Genomic DNA, 20,980 nt, shown 5'->3' with positions numbered 1-20,980 from the left:
TTTTTTTTTTTTTTTTTTTTTTGCCACAGTGTCTTGGCTTTCAATGCCTGAAATACTCTCATGGGCTTTTCAGCCGAATCCAAATGCCTTAAGGACTGATTCTGAGGCCAGAGTGCTGTTTAGGACATCTGCCATTCTATGAGTCTGCTGTGTATCCTGCTTCCAATGTTGGATCGTTCTCTGCCTTTTTTATTCTATCAGTTAGTACTAGCAGACACTAGTCTTGTTTGTGTGATCCCTTTGACTCTTAGACCTATCAGTGTGATCAATTGTGAACTGAAATTGATCAAATGGACTAATGAGATGGCACTGGGACATGCTACCTTGATGGGATTGTATTGGAATCCCCTGGCACGTTTCTAACTCCACCACTTGGTGCAAGTCCAGTTGAGCATGTACCAAATTGTACATCTCCTCCCTCACTTATTCCCACTCTTATATTTCACAGCGATCACTTTTAAGTTAAATTTAAACACCTAAGAATAAGTGTGTGTTAATTACGGAGTTCAACCAATAGTACTAGAACAAAAAAAAAAATACTAAAAGGGATAAAGTATTAAATTGTACCTCAACAGTCAGGACAAGGGCTGATCATGTCATTGTCTCTCATAGTGTCCATTTCACTTCAATGGGTATCATTTTAGATGCTCGTTTAGTTGCCATCGATCAGGGAGAACATATGATATTTGTCCCTTTTGGACTGGCTGATTTCACTCAGCATGATGTTTTCCAGATTCCTCCATTTTGTTGTAAATGCCCGGATTTCATTGTTTTTTACTGCTGTATAGTATTCTATAGAGTACATGTACCATAGTTTCTTTATCCAGTCATCCGTTGATGGACATTTAGGTTGGTTCCAGGTCTTAGCTATTGTGAATTAAGCTACAATAAACATTAAGGTTCAGACAGCTCTTCTATTTGCCAAATTAATTTCCTTTGGGTAAATTCCAAGGAGTGGGATGGCTGGGTTGAATGGTAGAGATATATCCAGGTTTCTGAGGAATCTCCAGACTGACTTCCATAGTGGCTTAACCAGTTGGCATTCCCACCAACAGTGGATTGGTGTGCCTTTTTCCCCACATCCTCTCCAGCATCTGTTGTTGGTAGATTTCTGAATGTGAGCCATTCTAACTGGGGTGAGGTGAAACCTCATTGTGGTTTTGATTTGCATTTCCCTGATTGCTAGTGATCTTGAACATTTTTTTCATGTGTCAGTTGGCCATTTGGATTTCCTCTTTTGAAAAATGTCTATTGAGGTCTTTGGCCCATCTCTTAAGTGGGTTGTTTGTTTTGTTGTTGTGGAGTTTCTTGATCTCTTTGCAGATTCTTGTTATCAACCCTTTATCTGTTGCATAGTTTGCAAATATTTTTTCCCATTCTGTCGGTTGCCTCTTCACTTTCCTGACTGTTTCTTTTGCAGTACAGAAACTTCTCAATCTGATGCAATCCCAAATGTTAATTTTGGCTTTGACTGCCTGTGCTTCCAGTGTAACCTTGATTTTCAAAATAAATAAGTAAATCTTTCAAAAAAGAGAAAAGAAATCTTAACAACCAGCATGTAAGTGAATTAGCAATCATATCCTGATTGTTTGTATTTTTGAGTAATTAAGAAATGAGCTTGACCTACAACATTCTAGGAAATGAAAATACACATATATATCTTTGTCAATATTCCCATTTCAGCTTAATTTTGTAGTGTTCCTTACTTTCTATTTAGCACAAATTCATAAATTCTAGGAGCTCTTTCTCTCTTTCATCTCCCATTTGCACAACTCTCCCTCTCCCTACAAACTTCCTTTCTTCTTTTATCTCATTCTTTTAATTGGCCTCAGCAAAATATCTTGTGAAAACACTGATCAAACACAAAAGAAACACAGATGTCTCAAAATAAGAAGTATGAATTTGGCTCTGTCACTGCTGTTGAACAGAACTGCAGTGTGTGAGGTTTGACATTATGGCAACACTGTGGTGATATGGAATGGGTCTGTGGAATGAGTTATGAATGCAGACCTATATCTAAATTACAGAAAGTTCTTACCACAAGTACTTTAATCATAGAACTTTTCAAAGGAATCAATGTATGTTTCTTCTCTCCGAAAAGGAGATGGGCAATTCACAGATGTTATTTTTTCCAACTTCTTTGAAAATGGTAGCCAATGGCTTTTTCAATGTTTTTCATTTTGTGGTAATTTCATAAATTTTACATATAACACAGTAAATAGACCTTTAAAGTTATTTGGAAAAAATTCTTTCTGCTCTTACTTTTATAACATGAAGCACTTTGTCCTTTGTTTTGTGAATATTTTACTACCATATTGCTCAGGTAACCATTTCCCAGTTTAGAGGTTTTGATACACAGTAGTTTATGATTTTCTCAAAGAGACTTTAAAAAGCATGTTTTCTACTAACTCAAAATTATAGGTCCCAACTTGTGTTTAATTTAGAAATACTTGTATGTGGGGATGTTTTCAATTAAATTTGTGTTGGATGTGAACTTCCCAAATTGTAACAAGTATGAAGACAAACCCAAATACATTGTTACCATATAAGGGGGAAGTTTATCTGAACAGGGATTTAGTAATAGATCAGTGGAGAATGGGCAAGAGTAGATTATGTTGAGATGCTGAAGTATTGTTTAATATGGCAAGAATGAAGTAGGAAGCAGCAAAGGTGACAGGAGGGGATCTTGGTTAGGGTTGGGAAACTATTATGATATTATATTGGTACAAACACTAATGTCAATATTTTTAGGCAGGTTGTTAGTCCTGTTAGGTGAATTGTCTATTGATGTTTGTTTTTTATTTTTTATTTAAAAGTTGGTTAAATTTTTCCTTTATTGAACAACAAAGTGAATATGAATATGGGCAATTAAACCCAAGTTGATGCAGACAATAAATTTTATATATATATATACATATATATGTGTGTATATATATATATATATATATATATATATATATATACACACATATTCTTAGGGATTGCAACACAAGTAAATTTCCTCATTCCAAATAAGAAAAATTTGTGTTAGAACTTTCTATATGGCTATAGAGAACACATATATTTACCACAATAATTTTGATAATAAAATTATCAGGATTTGTGAATATTCATGTTTGTAGACTTGCTAGAGATATAAAAGTAAAATATAGCACTCATTTTCTTATCTTTAACTTTCTATTTCTTATTTTTAAAAGCTAGAGGCATCTTGTTTTGGGACACATTGAAAATATTTGAGATAGTAAAAATAAAACAACTCATTAGATTTGATTTACTTATATAGAAATAAATTACACAGAATTTACTACAAGTGCATTTAAAGAATGTTAAGCTTAAAAAACTAAGAGGTTATCTATTTAATCTTCCAAAAGTTTAGTAGTAGCAATAAAATTCTGTTCAAATGAATAGAAAATATAAGGCCACTGTGCAAAAGACTTCTAAATTTATGAGGCTAAACCAGGTCAGTGTTGTAATAAGGAAAAGCTGAGGGTTTTGCAAATACTGTTTATGGTTATTTTTAAAATAAGTAATATTTACATTTCTCATTTTATGAAAGAGAAGGCTGATTGTCCTGTATTAAACTTCACAGGGTTATTTAGATTTATAAAAACTACAAAAGGAGATTTATAAAACTAAATATATGAGGTTAAGTATTGGTAACCAAATAGAATTGCATAAAATGAATTTAACAAGGGCAAGATAAACAGGTAAATTGAACAAGGAAATTATTTAAATACTTTAGCTTTATAAAGAAAGCTTTCATGAAGAATGAATGTCATCCACTAAAATCTAGTATCTTCATGTCATTATAATATTTCTTGGTTAAAAGATCAACTCTAGGGGCCAGCATTGTGTCATAGAGGGTAAAGCTGCTGCCTGCAGTGCTGGCATCTCATATGGGTGCCCATTTGAGTTCTGGCTGCTTCACTTCTGATCCAGCTTGCTGCTACAGACTGGGAAAGCAGCAGAAGGTGGTTCAAGACTTTGAGCCCCTGCAACTGTGTGAGAGACCTAGAGGAAGCTCCTGGCTCCTGGCTTCAGATCAGCACAGATCTAGCCATTGTGTCCTATTGGAGAGTGAACCATAAGATGGAGGACCTCTTTCTCTCTCTGCCTCTCCTTTTGAATATGCAAACTCCTTAAGTTTCTAGACAAGGTCATGAGCAAAGTGGAAGTTCTCTCTTCCCTTTAGAAAAAAAGTACATTCTAGGGAGGTTCCAGGATGGCAGAATAGGGAGGGAGATCACTGATAGTCCGGGAAAAGATAGTTTAATAAAAGTGGAGATAGTATAGTCTCAAGTAAGAGTTAGGGAAAAAACAGCAGAGGAAACTCTGCTCTCATTTGTGAATGAAGGTGAAATAAAGACCTTTCATAGCAAACAGAAACAGAAAGAATTTGTCACCACTCATCCAGCCCTGCAAAAGATGCTTAAAGATTCGTTGCACACAGAAACACAGAAACACAGTCATCAATATGAAAGAAGGTAAAGGAAGAAAATCTCCAGGTAAAAGATCACAGGAAGTTCCAAGCATATATTAGAAATATCTTTGGAAAAATGGCAGGGCAAAGTCAAAACTTATCAATAATCACATTGAATGTAAATGGCCTCAGCTCTCCAGTTAAAAGACACAGACTGGCTGAATGGATTAAAAAACAAAACCATCTATTTGCTGCTTACAAGAAGCACATCTTTCCAACAAAGGTGCATGTAGACTGAAAGTTAAAGGTTGGAAAAAGATATTCCATGCCAACAGAAAACAAAAAAAAGCTAGCATAGCCATCTTTATATCAGACAAAATTATGTCTATGAAGCAAGCATCATTTTAATTCCTAAACCTGAAAAAGATGCACCATTGAAAGAGAATTACAGACCAATTTCCCTGATGAATATAGATACAAGAATCTTCAACAGAATTTTAGCCAATCAAATCCAACAACAAATCAGAAAGATCATCCACCCAGCCCAAGTGGGAGATTTATTCCTGGTATGCAGGGATGGTTCAACGTTTGCAAATCAATCAGTGTGATGCACCACATTAACAAACTGCAGAAGAAAAACCGTATGGTTATATCATAGATGCAGAAAAAACATTTGATGAAATACAACACCCTTTCATGATGAAAACCCTAAGCAAATTGCGTATAGAAGGAACATTCCACAATACAAACAAAACAATTTATAAAAAACTCATGGCCAGCATCCTATTGAATGGGGAAAAACTGGAAGGATTCCCACTGAGATCTGGGATGCCCACTCTCACCACTGCTATTCAATATAGTACTGGAAGTTTTAGCCAGAGCCATTAGGCAAGAAAAAGAAATTAAAGGGATAAAATTGAGAAGGAAGAAGTCAAACTATCCCTCTTTGCAGATGATACGATTCTTTATTTAGGAGATCCAAAGAAATCTACTAAAAAACTATTGGAACACATAGAAGAGTTTGGCAAAGTAGCAGGATATAAAATCAATGCAAAAAATCAACAGCCTTTGTATACACAGGCAATGCCATGGCTGAGGAAGAACTTCTAAGATCAATCACATTCACAATAGCTACAAAAACAATCAAATACCTTGGAATAAACTTAAACAAGGATGTCAAAGATCTCTACGATGAGAATTACACAATCTTAAAGAAAGAAATAGAAGAGGATACCAAAAAAATGGAAAAATCTTCCATGCTCATGGATTTGGAGAATCAATATCATCAAAATGTCCATTCTCCCATTTTATTGAATTTATAGATTCAATGTGATAACAATCAAAATACCAAACACATTCTTCTCAGATCTGGAAAAAATGATGTTGAAATTCATATGGAGACGTAGGAGACCTCAAATACCTAAAGCAATATTGTACAACAAAAACAAAGCCAGAGGCATCACAATACCAGATTTTAGGACATACTATAGGGCAGTTTTAATCAAAACAGCATGGTACTGATACAGAAACAGATGGTTAGACCAATGGAACCAAATAGGAACACCAGAAATCAATCCAAACATCTACAACCAACTTATATTTGATCAAGGATTTAAAACCAATTCCTGGAACAAGGACAGTCTACTCAATAAATGGTGCTGGGAAAACTGGATTTCCATGTGCAGAAGCATGAAGCATGACCCCTAACTTACACTTTACTCAAAAATCAACTCAACATGAATTAATGATCTAAATCTACAATTCGACACCATTAAATTATTAGAGAACATTGGAGAAACCCTGCAAGATAATGGTACCAGCAAAGACTTCCTGGAAAAGACCCTGGAGGCGCAAGCAGTCAAAGCCAAAATTAACATTTGGGATTGCATCAAATTGAGAAGCTTCTGCACTGCAAAAGAAACAGTCATGAAAGTGAAGAGGCAACCGACAGAATGGGAAAAAACATTTGCAAACTATGCAACAGATAAAGGGTTGATAACAAGAATCTGCAAAGAGATCAAGAAACTCTACAACAACAAAACAAACAACCCACTTAAGAGATGGGCCAAGGACCTCAATAGACATTTTTCAAAAGAGGAAATCCAAATGGCCAACTGACACATGAAAAAATGTTCAAGATCACTAGCAATCAGGGAAATGCAAATCAAAACCACAATGAGGTTTCACCTCACCCCAGTTAGAATGGCTCACATTCAGAAATCTACCAACAACAGATGCTGGAGAGGATGTGGGGAAAAAGGCACACCAATCCACTGTTGGTGGGAATGCCAACTGGTTAAGCCACTATGGAAGTCAGTCTGGAGATTCCTCAGAAACCTGGATATATCTCTACCATTCAACCCAGCCATCCCACTCCTTGGAATTTACCCAAAGGAAATTAAATTGGCAAATAGAAGAGCTGTCTGCACCTCAATGATTATTGCAGCTCCATTTACAATAGTAAGGCCTGGAATCAACCCAAATGCCCATCAACAAAAGACTGGATAAAGAAATTATGGTACATGTACTCTATAGAATACTATACAGCGGTAAAAAACAATGAAATCCGGTCATTTGCAACAAAATGAAGGAATCTGGAAAACATCATGCTGAGTGAAATAAGCCAGTCCCAAAGGGACAAGTATCATATGTTCTCCCTGATCAGTGACTACTAACAGAGCACCTAAAAGGAAACCTGTAGAAGTGAAATAGACACTATGAGAAACAATGACTTGATCAGCCCTTGTCTTGACTGTCAAGGAACAACTTACAATTTTATTCCTTTTAGTATTTTTTTGTTCTACATAATACCATTGGTTGAATTCTTTAATTAACACACACTTATTCTTAGGTGTTAAATTTAACTGAAAAGTGATCTCTGTTAAATATAGGAATAGGAATAAGAGAGGGAGGAGATGAACAGTTTGGCATTTGCTCACACGGACTTACCCCTAATGGTAGAGCTAGAAATGTGCCAGGGTATTCCAATTCAATCCCATCAAGGTGGCATGTACCAATGCAACCTTACTAGTTAAAGTGATCAGTTTCAGTTCATAATTAATCATAATGATAGGATTAAGTGTCAAAGGGATCACATAAACAAGACTAGTGTCTGCTAATACTGATAGAATTAAAAGGAGAGAATGCTCCAACATTGGAAGCAGGATACACAGCAGACTCATAGAATGGCAGATGTCCTAAACAGCACTCTGGCCTCAGAGTCAGCCTTGAAGGCATTCAGATCTGAATAAAAAACCCATTAGAGTTTCATGGGCATGGAAAGCCAAGACTCTCTGGCAAAAAAAAAAAAAAAAAAAAAAAAAAAAAAAAAAAAAAACAAACCTAAATGAAAGATCTCTGTGAGTGAGATCCCAGCAGAAAGAATGGGCCTCAAAGAAGGAGGTACCTTTCTCTGAAGGGAGGAGAGAACTTCCACTTTGACTATGGCCTTGTCTAAATAAGATCAGTGTTTGTTAATTCAAGAGGCTTCCATAGCCTTGGTAACTCATGACAAGAGCCTAGGGTGATTACTGACATCATAAACAAGAGTGCATATTGTTAAATCAACAACGGGGGTCACTGTGCACCTACTCCCCATGTAGGATCTCTGTCCTTAATGTGTTGTACTATGCAAATTAATGGCAAAACTACTACTCAAACAGTACTTTATAGTTTGTGTATCTGTGTAGGTGTAAACTGTTGAAATCTTTACACAGTATATACTAAGTTGAACTTCTGTATATAAAGACAATTGAAAATGAATCTTGATGAATGTGATGGGGGAGGTTTGGGAGTGGGATGGTTGCAGGTGGGAGGGAGATTATGGAGGGAAGGGCTTCTGTAATCCAAGAGTTGTTGGAAATTTATATTTATTAAATAAATGTTTAAAAAAAAGAAGAAAGTACATCCTTCTTTGATGACCACCTCCTTCCGCTGTGGTCTCACCCACAGAGGTCCTTCATGTAGGGACACTTTTTTCACCAGAGTCCTGGCTTTCCATGCCTACAATATTCTTGTTACCTTTTCTGCCAGATCAGAATACCTTTATGGGCTGACACTGAGGTCACTGAGTGTTACTTTCAGCAACTGCCATTGTGAGTCTGCTGTGTGTACTGCTTCCCATGTTGGAGTATTGCCTTCTCTTTCACTAGACCCTTAACCCTATCTTTATTATTTCTAAACATTTATCTTATCTACATTGTCACTAAACATTTAAAATGCTACTTTTACCATCTGACTTAGGGGATTTGTGATCCCCTGGCAAGTTTTCAAATTATAACATTAGGAGTAAGTCTGTAGGAATTTATGCAGAATTACACAGCTGAGCAATCTCTTTGTCGGATCTGAGAAGATAAAAACAGTCTGAGCTCTCCATGAGCCTTAATTATCCTTAAGCATGTGACTTGGATACATTGCATTAGCTATAATTATGACACTAAATCTCCAATGATACACAAAATATGATGCATTATTTTACCAAGCCCATTGAAGGGGTTCCCAACTGTTTTTCTTCCTTTTTTTTTCTTAATCCAGTGTAAAACTAAAACACCATACCAAAATAAAAAGAGAAACACCACTTATTCTGAGAAATGCCATTCCAGACTGCCATGCCAGGATTGACCAACAGGGGACCATGAAGGACAGGGAGCCAGCACAAAGCCAAAAGGATTAAAAAAAAGGGGGAGGGGGGAATGACTCATGTGGAACCATGAAATTAAAAAAAAAAAAAAAAATCAAAATAAAAAGACTGGAATCCAATTGTGTGAATTCCACCATCTGGCACATAGTAAAGAAAATAACAACTCCCCCCACCCCCCCCCCCCCCAAAAAAAAAGCCAAAATAAAAAGTCTGTTAATCAGGCATGCAGCATGTGGCTGGCCATGGAGGCCACCCTCTTGGGGTGGAGTCTGTTGCCCATTTTCTAGTAATGGCGGAAGTCCCTATGGGCACCACCATCTTGGAAACCACATGTTTTTTTAATGGAGGCTGCCATTTTGGCATCCACATGTTTTTGACAGAGGCTGCCAGCTTGGCATTGTCAGCTACTAGGCAACAGAACCTGTTCCCCAACCAAAAATTCACCTTTGAAAGCATGCCTGATTTGAAATTCAAAAGTCCCGAGGCAGACCAAAATTTTCTGTAACATTAAATCCATCTGTGAAACTTTTAAGTTTTAGGTTTTTACCTTAGAAAATATGTAAATTGGCCTTAAAAACATGTCACAAACAACTCTGAAACTTCTATGTATTGATAAATGCCCATGAACTGGCTCTTCTTTCTCCGACCTTTTCTCCCTCATCCCATTATTGCTAACAACATGAATTGGCTTTTGCTTTCCTTAAGGCTACCAACATACAAAACACAAAATACATGAATCTTTGAAAACCACCTGAGCTCTGCTGCTGGCAAAACTGAAACCACCTGAAGCAAAAACCCACATGTTTGCTCAGGCACCTTTCCTGAGAGAGAGACAAAACCATGTGTTTGCTAAAGCACACTTAATGTAGAAAGCTGAGATAAGAGAGGTTGGGAGACTATGAGAAGCTGTTTGAAAGTCCCTTACTATGTTGCCAGTTTTAAACAGATTTATAGTCCCTTTGTGGTCACCGTGTATGCTATAGGTAAACATAAACCAAAATTTATTATTTCAAGTTCTTGTTTTATTTAAGTAAGAATTCTAAGCACTAGCCCAAATGAGAAAGGCAACATAGTAAAGTAGAGGATTTATTTGGAAAGTGAGAAATACAAGGAACATGATGGCTTTATTAAGGGAAAGCAGGTCAGAAAAAGTAAATGGGGAGTTCCATACCAGCCATTTCCTGGGAGCAGGCCAGAGACTGCAATCAAGACAGGGCTCACTGGTGGGAGAGGGGTGGGCAGTGGCAAAAGAGGGGCTGACTCAGAGCTCTCCAGCCTCTTCAGTTCCAAAAGGGGAGAAGTTATGTAGGTTGATTGACAGGTGGGTGGATACAGGTGAGAGCACATGGGGTCAAGGTGTGTGACCTGTAGCTCATGAGCCTAATTCTATCTCCCTGATTAGTCCCATATCAGAAGCAATTTTGGAAATAGAAAGGCTAAGGAAACTTTTAGCACAGTTAGAAAGTAAGATATTTTTATCAAGAAAGTCCTCAAAGCTTTTATTTATTTATTTATTTATCTTTATTTATTTAAAAAGATTTATTCATTTATTTGAAAGGCAGAGTTACAGAGAGGCAGAGGCAGAGAGAGAGATCTTCCATTCACTGGTTCACTTCCCAGATGGCAGCAATGGCTGGAGCCTGGCTGACCTGAAGCCAGGAGCCAGGAGCTTCTTTCAGGTCTCCCACGCAGGTACAGGGGCCCAGTGACTTGGGCCACCTTCTACTACTTTTCCAGGCCATAGCAGAGAGCTGGATTGGAATCGGAGCAGCCTGGATTCAAACTGGTGCCCATATGGGATGCCAGCACTGTAGGTGGTGGCTTTACCCACTCTAGCACAACATCAGCCCAATTCCTCAGAGCTTTTAACACGGATAATAATAAACAGACACTTATGATGGTTTAGTACTAACTCAATAGTCTAAGTGAGAATCAGGAAAAACTAGCTCAAGTTCCAGAGTTCATGTGTTTTAGTTTGTATAATGGGTAAACACCATGTATATCTAATACAAGACCAATAGTCTCATTGCAAAATATGTGGAAATGAAGATTTTTCAATGAGTTAATTTATTCAATAACGACAATGCAGTTTTCCAGTGACTATCATGAAAAATCCAGTTGTGTTGTTTCCTTCATCACCTGAGACTTACAGTTCTTTGTTCTGATTGAAGTTCTTCATTTCCTCAGTTTGTCCTTAGATCTTTTTTTTTTTTTAACTTTTATTTAATGAATATAAATTTCCAGTGTACAGCTTATGGATTACAATGGCTTCCCCCCCCATAACTTCCCTCCCACCCGCAACCCTCCCCTCTCCCGCTCCCTCTCCCCTTCCATTTGCATCAAGATTCATTTTCAATTCTCTTTATATACAGAAGATCAATTTAGTATAAAGATTTCAACAGTTTGCACCCACATAGAAACACAAAGTGAAACATACTGTTTGAGTACTAGTTATAGCATTAAATCACAATGTACAGCACATTAAGGACAGAGATCCCACATGAGGAGCAAGTGCACAGTAGCTCCTGTTGTTGACCCAACAAATTGACACTCTAGTTTATGGCACCAGTAACCACCCTAGGCTGTCGTCATGAGTTGCCAAGGCTATGGAAGCCTTCCAAGTTTGCCGACTCTGATCATATTTAGACAAGGTCATAAAAGACAGAGTGAGGATAGTAACCAATGATCCTAAGAGTGGCATTTACCAGGTCTGAACAATTATACAGCATTAAGTGGGGAAGAGGACCATCAGTACACACAGGTTGGGAGTAGAGCCATTGGTGGTAGAGTAGAGGTTATGATTACAAAGGAATGAGGCCCAAGTGCACTAGATAGGGTCTAGAACAAAGGACAGAGTCATTATTAGAGGAGCTAAGAAAGGTGCTGTCTAAGCTACAATTAGGTTTTCTGATTGAGAGGCAAATAGAACCTGATAGAAGGGGCTTGATAATAATCTGGTGGGCTTTAGGCCTTGTAAATTCAGAGGCCCAGACCTATCTATCTCTTCCCATGGGGTATATCCTAAGGGAGGTGTGAACCTCCTAGGGGAAGGCACTCTGTTGACTTTCATTACTTGGCTGGGCTGGGAGGAGAGCTGGCCAGGTAAAGGCAGGGGGCATCTCTAACAAGAAATTTACAGTTCTGCCTGCAATGTTGCTGACCCTACTTGACCATCCCCTCAGCTGCAGTGGTCCCTTTGGAAGTTGGGCTGAGTGAAGGGCTTTTCAGCTTAGAGCCAATAAGATCTGTGGCTCTGACCTGGGCATCCTTCGACTCCAGGGCAGGTCCATTTCCAGTGATCCAACTCTTGGCCGAGCTGCCAGGGCTCTTCACAAGCTGACTTCTGCTGAAGCCCAGGCTTACCACATTGAAAGCCACTGCAGTGGACTGGCCTGTTTGGTCTCCTTGAGGGCAAGAGCAGCTTCCTTTATTTCTTTTGAAATTACGTGAGCTTTCCATAGTGTATTGTGCAAATAATAACTGAAAAGTTATATTGACTTAATTTCATCATGTAATTTTCATTATTTTTTAATTCTTCCTCTGTCATAAAATCAGCTTAAAATACTTTCACATTTTTATGCAAATGTGGTTCAAGCACTTAAGAACTAGAAATAATTATTTTTATTTTACACCTTTGAAGTTTTAAGGATAAGAATATTTATAGCTGGTCTTTCTAAGTTCTTAAACTTATTATGATTTGGAACATGATAAAGAAACTTGCATTGGCATTCTGCTTGGTGTAATTTGGATTCTGTTTTCTGGCTCCAGTTCACATGTTAAGGATTTGGCGTATTGAGGCCAAGGCAATTATAAGTAGACCCTTAGCTTCTGAAATACTGGGAGCATTATGTTCATAATGCAAGAAAGCTTAAAAACTGCTTTCATTATAATTGGAGTTGCTATAACAATCGTATAGACTTCCTGTTTGTATCTGGATTTATTTTTCACAATACTTCTTTATAATTTTATTTTATAGGTGGTTGAAAAATTGGTTAAATGAAGTCAAGATGCACTAATGCTGGAAAGATGTGTAGCCGTGACATATGATGACTTAAGAAGTAGTTTAAGCTCTGATATCTAATCTAGGCTTACCACTTAGACTATCCACATCTGCTAGACACTTGCCACTTTTTTTTTTTTTTTTTTTTTTACTTTCAATAAGAAGTGGCCCACAGGTTTCCTCTTTATGTATTTCTGTGGGTGGCAAAGGAAACTCTGGAAAAATTACTTTGGCAAAAGCTGTTGTAATTTGTATGTGATTAGATATCAATATACATAGATAGAGAAATTTGTTTTGTAACCATTTATTTTAGAAAGAGCTTCCATACCCTTTCTTTGAAATCTGATCATGTTCTCCTCCCAGCAAATCAACATATTCACCAACCCAGACACTCAACTGAGCCTTATTCCCAGAGTTCTTATTAGAATTTCAATATGTAAAAATGATTAATCAAGTCATCAGCCACATGACTGAGCTCAAATTCCAGCTCCTGTCCTCTTGCTAGAGTTGGGCTGGTCCAATTTCAAACCTCAATCATGTGGTAAGTATTCCTATTGACCATCCTTGAAGTATTATCATTGTGTGGAATTTTGTATGCATTATCACTAACCATTGCACTTAACATGATTCTCTTGCTTATTATTTATCTTGCTTGCCCTAAAATTGAGTTTATAAATAAGGAATTATATTGGTTTTGTATCGTACTGTATTCTATCTACTTAAAACACTGCTTAATGGCACAGTTCTCCTCTGCTCTCAATTCTGGCTTCCTGCTAATTCACACCCTAGAAGTTAGCAAGTGAAGGTTCGGGTACTTGGATTCCTGCCCCATGTTGGAGATCTGAATTGAGTTCTAGGCTTCTGGCTTTGACCTGATGCAGCATTAGGTGTTTCAGATATTTGGAGAGTGAATCAGGAGATGGGAGAGCAAGCACTCTCAGTCTGTCTGTCTGTCTCTCCCTCTCTCTCTCCTCTTTTATCAGCCTTTTAAGTAAAAACAGAAATAAAAATAAAAATAAGTACAGCTTGGCACCTAGAGGGCATACAATAAATTTTTTTTTAAATCAATGCACGAGAGAGGTGACATTCAATGCTGTGCAAAATAAATCTGTGAAAATGAACACAAGCAAATTATATCAGTCTATTTTTAGTAAGGAAAATATTTATGCCATCTTAAATAAATAATGTAAAAATTGATGAACTTATTACAAAAGATATTTCTATATTTAATAGCCTGTTTACTTTTCTTAGGTAACCTATTTTTTTTAAAAAAAGATTTGTTTATTTGATAGGTAGAGTCAGAGAGAGAGGGTGAGACAGAAAGAGGTCTTCCATTGACTGGTTCACTCCTCAAGTGGCACACAATGTTCAGAGGAGGGCTGATCTGAAGCTGAAGCCAGGAGCTTCCTCCAGGGCACCCATGTGGTTGGAGGGGCCCAGACACTTGGGCCATCTGCCACTGCTTTCCCAGGTGCTTTAGCCGAGGGCTGTATCAGAAGAGGATCAGCAGAGACATGAATGGGTGCCCATATGGGATGCCAGCACCACATGCAGAGACTTAACCTACTGTGCCATAGAACCAGCCAGAGATAACATATTTTAATTTGCATTATAGTCAAAAGCTTAATGGCTTTATTAAATAAAGAGTTCAAAAAATAAAAAGTAAAAAGACCATAATCCAGCAGGAAAATAGGTAAGGGCTATAAATAATAATAAATTGAAAAGATGTTCAAAACAAAATCATTAAACCTATAGTAGTATATAATTCCTACTAATTTGTGAACACATATTTAAAACAAAATTTGACAAAGCACTCTACTTGCAATAGAACTCATAGATACCGTCTTTTCTTTCCTTTGCTCTTTCTTTCACATTTGTTCATTTGCCTGCCTGCCTGAGTTTCTTCCTTTCATTTCTTTCTTTCTATCCCTTTCTTTCTTTCCTTCCTCTCCCTGCTTCCCTCTCTCCTCCCTCCCCCCTCTTCCTCCATCCCCTTCTCTCTCTCCCTTCCTTCCTTCCATCTTTCCTTCATTCCTACTTTCCTTCCTTCCTTCCTGTTTTAGCTCTCATATATAAAAGAGAATGTGTGTTTTTTCCAAGTCAACCTTATTTGACTCAATATGATGACCTCCTGTTTCAACCATTTTGATGTAGATGATAGAATTTCATTATTTTTAATAGCTGAATAATATTTCATTGTCTATTTCATCATCTATATATAAACCACATTTTCTTTATCCATTCATCTGTTGATGAAAACCTTTGTTGATTCTATATGTTGCCTATGGTGAACAGTGCTGTTATATACATGCTAGAGTAGGTATCTCTGATAAAATTAAGTAATATATTTTGGGTATAGACCCAGTAATGGGATTGTTGGATCATATGACAGGTCCATTTCTGTTTTTTAAAGAAATGTTCACACTATTTTTGACAGTGGTCATACTAATTTATAATCCCATTAGTGGTGTAAAAGAGTTCCCCTTTCTTCACATCATTGCCAGCATTTATTGTTTTCTATGTTTTGGATAACAGCTATTCTGACAAGGGTGAGGTGATATCTCATTGTTTTGATTTGCATTTCTCTGATGGCTAGGGGCATTGAGCATTTTTACACATGTTTGATGGCAATTTGTATTCCTTCTTTTGAGAGCTATCTGTTCAGGTCATTTGCCAATTTCTTAACTGGGATTTTTTTTTTTTAATTTCTGAGTTTTTTTGGTTGTTGATTTATTCTGTATATTAATCCTCTGTGAGATAAGTAGCTTGAAATATTTTCTCCTATTCTGTTAGATATTTCTTCACTCTATTTATTATATCCTTTGCTTTGCTGAAGCCTTTGAGTTTGATATAATCGCATTTGTTTTGTTTTGCATTTGTGGCTTGTGCTTTGGGGATCTTTTCCAAGAACTTATCACCTATACCATTGTCTTGTAGTGTCTCTGCTATATTTTATTCTTGCAAGTTAATATTCTCAGGTTTTAAATTTAGGTCGTTGGCCCATCTTTAGTTGATTTTTGTATATGGTAAGAAGTAGAGCTCTAATTTCATGCTTCTACATTTATATATCCCATTTGAAAGACGATTCTTTCTCCATTGTACATTCGGGTCACTTTTGTCAAATATCAATTTGTATTTATGAGGATTAATTTTTGGTCTCTCTTTCCTGTTACATTATTCCATGTGTCAGCTTTAACCCCAGCAGAATGGTATTTTAACTACTATAGCTTTGTTTTAAATTTTGATATCAGATATTGTGTTGTTTCTAGTTTGTTTTTTTGTTCTTCAGTATCCCTTTGGCTATTCTGGGTCTTTTGTCATTCCTTATGAATGGTAGGATTTTTTTCTAATCCTGTAAAAAATGTCATTGATATTTTATCCATGAGCAAGGAATTTCTTTCTATTTTTTGTCCTTGATAATTTTATTTATATTTTATAATTTTCATTGGTGATATTTCAGTTCATTGGTTAAATTTCTCCCTAAATATCTGATTTTTTTGTGTGGTATATATAAATGCTACTTTTTTGCATGTTGATTTTGTATTATGTAGCTTTATTTAATTAGTTTATCAATTTTTGATACGCATTTATAATTTATTTAGATAAAACATCTTTCAAAGCACTAATCTTAGGACAAAGGTTATTGATGAAGATAAACACAACAATGCAACCTAGCCTACAGATTAAAGCAATTTATCTTCAATGCAATCCAAAAAATAAATTAAAACCAAGAGTGCTCTTTAGTGCTGTAAGCTCTATAGCAGAAGGATTCTGATAGCTTTTGGTGGAGTCTTTAGGATTTTCCATGTACAACATCAGGTAATTGGTGAACATGAATATTTTTACTTCTTTCTTTCCAATTTCAGTGCTCTTTTTTTCTTTCGCCTCCAAAACTGTACTTGTAAATTCTTCCCATATATATTGAATAACTATGGTGAAAGTGGACATCTTTATCTTGTTGCAGGTCTGAGGGGAAATGCTTCAGCTTTTCCTCATTCAGAATTATATTGGCCTTTTTTTTTTTTTTTTTTTTGACAGGCAGAGTGGACAGTGAGAGAGAGACAGAGCGAAAGGTCTTCCTTTTGCCGTTGGTTCACCCTCCAATGGCCGCCGCGGTAGCACGCTGCGGCCGGCGCACCGCGCTGTTCCGATGGCAGGAGCCAGGTGCTTCTCCTGGTCTCCCATGGGGTGCAGAGCCCAAATACTTGGGCCATCCTCCACTGCACTCCCTGGCCACAGCAGAGAGCTGGCCTGGAAGAGGGGCAACCGGGACAAGATCGGTGCCCCGACCAGGACTAGAACCCGGTGTGCCGGCGCCGCAAGGCAGAGGATTAGCCTAGTGAGCCGCAGCGCCGGCCTATATTGGCCTTTTGTTTGAATATACATCCTTTATAATTCTGAGGAACATTCTTCAGAATTATGAAGGCTATGTGAAGAGAATTATAAAGCATGTGGAGAGTTTCTATCATGAAGTGATATTGAAACTTATCAAATACTGTTAGCTCCTCTAATAATGACTCTGTCCTTTGTTCTAGACCCTGTCTAGTGCACTTGGGCCTCATTCCTTTGTAATCATAACCTCTACTCTACCACCAATGGCTCTACTCCCGACCTGTGTGTACTGATGGTCCTCTTCCCCACTTAATGCTGTATAATTGTTCAAACCTGGTAAATGCCACTCTTAGGATCATTGGTTACTATCCTCACTCTGTCTTTTATGACCTTGTCTAAATATGATCAGAGTCGGCAAACTTGGAAGGCTTCCATAGCCTTGGCAACTCATGACGACAGCCTAGGGTGGTTACTGGCGCCATAAACTAGAATGTCAATTTGTTGGGTCAACAACAAGAGCCACTGTGCACTTGCTCCTCATGTGGGATCTCTGTCCTTAATGTACTGTACATTTTGATTTAATGCTATAACTAGTACTCAAACAGTATGTTTCACTTTGTGTTTCTATGTGGGTGCAAATTGTTGAAATCTTTATACTAAATTGATCTTCTGTATATAAAGAGAATTGAAAATGAATCTTGATGTGAATGGAAGGGGAGAGGGAGTGGGAGAGGGGAGGGATATGGGTGGGAGGGAAGTTTTGGGAGGGGGAAGCCATTGTAATCCATAAGCTGTACACTGGAAATTTATATTCATTAAATAAAAGTTAAAAAAAAAAAAGAAAAGTAACATCCAGATGGAAAAAAAAAAAGAAACTTATCAAATACTTTCACTGCAACTATTGAGATAATCATGTGTTTTTTTTCTTCTTCATTCTGATTTGATTTATGATGTTTATTGATTTGTGCATGTTGAATCAACCTTGCATCCCTGGGATAAATCCCATGTGATCACAACGTATTATTTTTTAATGAAGTGCTAGATTCAGTTTGCTACTATTTTGTTGAGAATGTTTGTGCCTATGTTTACCAAGGATATTGGTGTGTAGTTTTCTTTTTGTGTAGTGTCCAAGTTATGTTTTGTTATCAGAGTGTCGCTGGCCTCTTTCAAAGAGTTTGGCAACATTCCTTTCTGTTCAATATTTTGGAATAGTTTGAGAAGTATTGGATTTAGTTCCTCCCTAAGTGTTTTGTAGAATTCAGTAGTAAATCCATCAGGTCCTGGACTTTTTTTGATGAGAGACATTTAATTGCTGTTTCAATCCCATTACTTGTTATGGATCTGTTTATATTTTCTTTATCTTCTTGATTTAATCTTGGTAGGTTTTGTATATATATATATATATATGTATATATAGGAATATATCCATTTATTTGAGGCTTTCCAATTTGCCGGCATATAGTTGTTCATAGTAGCTTTTTTTGTTCCTTTATATTTCTGCAGTTGTAATGTCTCGTTTTTCATCTCTAAATTTATTTGAGTTTTTTTTTCTTTTTCTTGATTAGTTTAGCTAAAAGGATATGTTTTGAAGAAAATTTTAAGGGAAAATAAACTACTGATTAATGTTTCTAATATTTACATGTGTAAAAGTAGAATATTGTGTTATAATTTTAACATATTTATTAAAAGTAGGAAATATGTTGTAATACAATATTTGATATTGATCTCTGCTTTCATAAAACTAGTGAAACACTATGGAATTGTATTGTTGAGATAATGCTCAGATACACTTTTACTTAGTGTAATCCTGAAGATAATCCAAAAGGTCTTTATTAGTCATATGAATTGTGATCATATCAAAAAGGAACCGAATTTTATTGGAAAATGTCAAACATAGTGTTGCAACATGTAAAACAGTAAAAATTATTAGTTTAGTAAACTGTTAGGAACTTCTAAAGTTTCCTAGACAATAATAAGAAAAACTAAAAAAACTAATAGAAAAAGTTACATACACAAATGGTAAAAAAAGAAGCCAGAACAATAATAAACTACTGTTAAGATTCTCAGTTGCCCTAGAATTCACAAAAGTACCTCTTAATACAGTAATGAAACACTACCTTCTACCTAAATTGACAAATAATTAAAGTCTGGAAACATCAAATATTGATTAGTATATGGAACAAACGAGTATAGGGGGCCATTGCTCTGGAGTAGTGGGTAAAGCTGCTTCCTACAGTGCCAGCATCCCATATGAGTGCTGGTTCAAGTCCTGGCTGCTCCACTTCTGATCCAGCTCTCAGCTATGTCCAGGGAAAGCAAGGGAAGATGGCCCAAGTCCTTGGACCCCTGCACCCACATGGGAAACCTGGAAGAAACTCCTGTTTCCTGGCTTCAGATTGGTGCAGCTTTGGCCATTGCGACCAACTAAGGAGTGAACCAATGGATGGAACACCTCCCTCTCTCTGCCTCTCCTTCTCTCTCTATGTAACTCTGACCTTCAAATAAATACAATTTTTTTTTAAAAAAGCAGTATAGGGAGACGTATAAAATAATAAAACTAACTTGTCAACTTCTGGAAACACTGAAATATACATATTCTGTGATCCAGTTTTTCTGTGTAGGTGAACTATCCAATTAAGCTAACTTGGTTAATATTCTTTAAGCCAAGTTTAGAATGTATCTGGAGGGGCCAGCATTACAGCATTGTGAGTTAAACTGCCACCTGTGATGCCTGCATTCCTTATTGGTGCTGGTTCAAGTTCTGGCTGTTCCACTAGTAATTTTTTTTGCTATATAATAATAACTTTGGATTCAGATGTAGTGAAATTATTAGTTTTTCTTCTCACCTATCCCAGTCATCAATACCCATTGTTGTAATTATAATAATATTTGCAGTACCTGCAATCAAACTCACCATTTTGACTTTCCAGTTTACAACTTCTGACACTCCAATTCCAAGAATTCTTCTTCTTTATTTGTCTTTCTACTCATCAACCCCATGGCCTTTTCTCTTCCACATCTCCTTCCAGTACTAGTTTCCCAATTTACCCAGAAAAAATCCAATAAAGTCAGCAAATCTCTGGAATATATCCTAAATACTCTTTTTTTCAAGATTTAATTATTTACTTGAAAGTCAGAGTTACACAGAGAGAAGAGAGGCAGAGAGAGAGGGAGAGGTCTTCCATCTGCAGGCTCATTCCCCAATTGGCCGCAATGGCCGGAGCTGCACTGATCCGAAGTCAGGAGCCAGGAACTTCTTCCAGGTCTCCCAAGCGGGCACAGGGGACCAAGGATTTAGGCCATCATCTACTGCTGTTCCAGGCCACAGCAGAGAGCTGGATCAGAAGTAGAGCAGCCAGGTCTTGAACTGGTGCCCATATGGGATGCCAGCACTGCAGGTGGCAGCTTTACCCACTACACCACTGTGCCAGTCCCCCTAAATACTCTTGACCCTCTTATTCTACCTTTATTTTTTCAACAAAACTCGACTTTGATTAGATTCTACTGTGGATTGCCACATGACTCACCATGAAGAAAAATATGGTTATGCTATCTTTTAATTTTTTAGCTTTTAAAAATCTTATCTAAG

Source organism: Lepus europaeus, chromosome 3 (assembly GCF_033115175.1).
Source record: "Lepus europaeus isolate LE1 chromosome 3, mLepTim1.pri, whole genome shotgun sequence".
Taxonomy (NCBI): Eukaryota; Metazoa; Chordata; class Mammalia; order Lagomorpha; family Leporidae; genus Lepus; species Lepus europaeus.
The sequence above is the reverse complement of the archived record's forward strand: the minus strand, read 5'-3'. Positions refer to the sequence as shown.